The sequence below is a fragment of the Alnus glutinosa genome, chromosome 14 (genome assembly GCF_958979055.1).
Source record: "Alnus glutinosa chromosome 14, dhAlnGlut1.1, whole genome shotgun sequence".
Classification (NCBI taxonomy): Eukaryota; Viridiplantae; Streptophyta; class Magnoliopsida; order Fagales; family Betulaceae; genus Alnus; species Alnus glutinosa.
This window is the reverse complement of record NC_084899.1, coordinates 19,059,117-19,062,092: the sequence shown is the minus strand read 5'-3', so window position 1 is coordinate 19,062,092 and position 2,976 is coordinate 19,059,117. Positions and strand designations below refer to the sequence as shown.

General features: G+C 42.2%; 1 pseudogene; it reads left to right on the top strand.

Annotated features, from left to right (window-relative positions):
- Positions 1–219: 219 nt before the first annotated feature.
- On the top strand, positions 220–1,857 carry LOC133857824 (cytochrome P450 71AU50-like; annotated as a pseudogene).
- Positions 1,858–2,976: the final 1,119 nt, after the last annotated feature.

Sequence of the window (2,976 nt, the reverse complement as noted above, 5' to 3'; positions counted from 1 at the left end):
TCCATTTTGTTAGCTGCCTTTTTGGACTTTTGCCAATCCATTGACACAGTCATAAAGCTCCAATTTGTTAGCCACCTAACTTTTTGTACTTTTGCCAATCCATTTACCAGCCTTAGTTGGGTTGTCCTTTTCTCTACAATTTCCACGTCATGTATAAATACTGTATAGTTGCAGCTCAGACTGCATGCACTACTTTAGACACCAGGGAGCCCAGCCACCATGGCTTGGACATGGACCATTGCCGCACTGCTCATGCTTGCTTATCTCCTGCGAGAATGGGCATGGAAAAGCAGTAGCAACAAGAAGAAATTACCTCCCGGTCCAAGAGGTTTCCCTCTCTTTGGGAACCTTCACCTGTCAGGGGAATTACCTCATCGCGATCTTCATCGACTTGCCCAAAAACATGGCCCCATCATGTACTTGCGCTTAGGCTTGGTGCCTGCCATTGTTGTCTCATCGCCTCAGGCTGCTGAGCAGTTTCTTAAAGCACATGACTTGGTGTTTGCTAGTAGACCACCTCATGAGTTCGCAAAGCACATCTCTTATGAGCAAAAGAACTTGGCCTTTTCTCCATATGGCTCTTATTGGCGCAACATCCGTAAGATGTGCACCCTTGAATTGCTTAGCGACCATAAAATCAATTCTTTCAAATCCATGAGAATGGAAGAGCTTGGCCTGTTGATAAAGTTTATTCGAGAGGCTGCCCGTGATTGTGTTGCTGTTAATCTCAGTGGCAAGGTTTCATCTCTCAGCGAAGATATGAGTTGCCGTATGGTGTTTGGGGAGAAGTACTTGGATAAGGATATTGATGGCTGTAATCCAATAAAGCATGCATCTAGCAGCAACTCCTAACATTGGTGATTATATTCCTTACGTTGCGCCTCTTGACCTGCAGGGGCTGACACGGCGGATGAAGGCAATTAGTAAGATCTTTGATGACTTTTTTGAGAAGATCATCGATGAGCATGTCCAATCAAAGGACGAAAATAAGACCAAGGACTATGTTGATGTCATGTTGAGCTTCATGGGATCTGAAGAATCTGAGTACCGTATTGAACGCTCTAATATCAAAGGCATAATTCTGGTAATTATTCATACAAATTGCATATACTGATTCAAATAGAGTATTTATTTTTTCTGACAATCATTTTCCTGTAGGACATGCTTGCAGGATCAGTGGACACTTCAGCAACGGTAATTGAGTGGGCACTGTCAGAAGTAATGAAGCATCCTCGGGTAATGAAGAAAGTTCAGAAACAGTTGGAAGATGTGGTGGGCTTGGAGAGGATGGTGGAGGAATCGGACTTGGATAGCTTGGAGTACTTGGACATGGTTTTGAAGGAAACCTTCAGGCTACATCCAATAGCACCATTGTTGCTGCCTCATTTAGCCATGGAGGACTGCACGGTCAATGGTTTCCACATATCCCGGAATTCTTGAGTGATAATAAACGTATGGGCAATTGGGCGAGACCCAAGTGTTTGGAGTGATGCAGAGAAGTTCTTCCCGGAGAGATTTGTTGGGAGTAACATAGATGTCCGGGGACGCGACTTCCAACTTATCCCATTTGGCTCCGGTAGAAGAGGCTGCCCGGGGATGCAATTGGGTCTCACTGTGGTTAGGCTAGTAGTCGCACAACTTGTCCATTGCTTTGATTGGGAGCTTCCTGATAACATGCTGCCAACTGAATTGGACATGACTGAGGAGTTTGGTCTTTCGATTCCAAGAGCCAAGCATCTACTTGCATTTCCTACTTATCGCCTACGCAAATGAAAACTATTGTTCTTTCTTGTTTTCTTGTCTAAACTTATGTTTTCCCGTGTAACTTTATTAGACTCCTTCATGAATTATAAGAAATAATCCTCGTTCTTGCCTGTGTGTAGATTGTAATAGTGGGATTGTGTTTCTGGTTGGTTGGTGCTATAAAGGTTTTTTTTCATAAAAGAAAAAAAACAAATAATCCCCACGTACGTAGGCGAGTCAAATTTCTGGTGAAAGCTTGTATTACTCGTTATAAGGAAGTTGTAGTTCTCGGCGAATAAAAAATTGTTAGAATAGTTTCCTAATGCCAGATACGGGATCAATCCACACCTGCAAAATAGAAAGGATGTAAGCACAAGAGCCTGCGAATGAATGCCGACCGACGATAGCTCTGATTCCTATGTCAATGGTGTGCTTGGAAAGAAAAACCGAATGCATTAAGTTAAGAAGTCTTTATACCGTGAAGGTTTTTACAAAGGTGTGCCACTGCCACACACCATTATGGCCGGCATTATATACTACCAGCGTGCAATAATGTAAATACAAAATAAGAAAACATTAGTTACAAATTTGGCTATGCATGTAATTCCTTTTCTACTTGTGTTTCCTTGTAAGGATTGAGACACTGTACACGTAATTCCTCTCATGCATCAATTTCCTTTTCTATCCAATTAGATTTTGTATACGAATTGGTGGCTGGCAATGATCCCACGTATTGCCTTACTAAATTAGTTGAGAACTATTCTTTCTGGCTTTCTTGTCAAAATTTATCAGACTTCTTCACGAATCATAACAAATAATTCCCTTGTTGGTGAGGCAAAGATTGTATTACATGTTATAAGAAAATGGTAGTTCCAAGTGTATACAAAATTGTTAGTGTTGGGGAAATTATCATCCCCTAAGCAAATGGGCCTATACCCGAACCAGGACCCAGTTGATCTTGCTGGCCCAACTTGACCCGCTCAGTCATTATGGCTTAACAGAGTCCTATAACACCTTGAAGGCTATATTTGGAACACATGGGATAAATACATTATCACATGAGGAGTAAGTGCCCCACTCTCCCACTCAACCTCTATCTCATCCCACTATGAGTCCCACTCAGCCATGGCATGAAGGTGGAACAATGCGGTTGAGAACTATGTGCCTATAAATAGGCTGCTACCCCAGGTACAAAGTACACTCTGATTAGATACTAAAAATATACGAAAAACC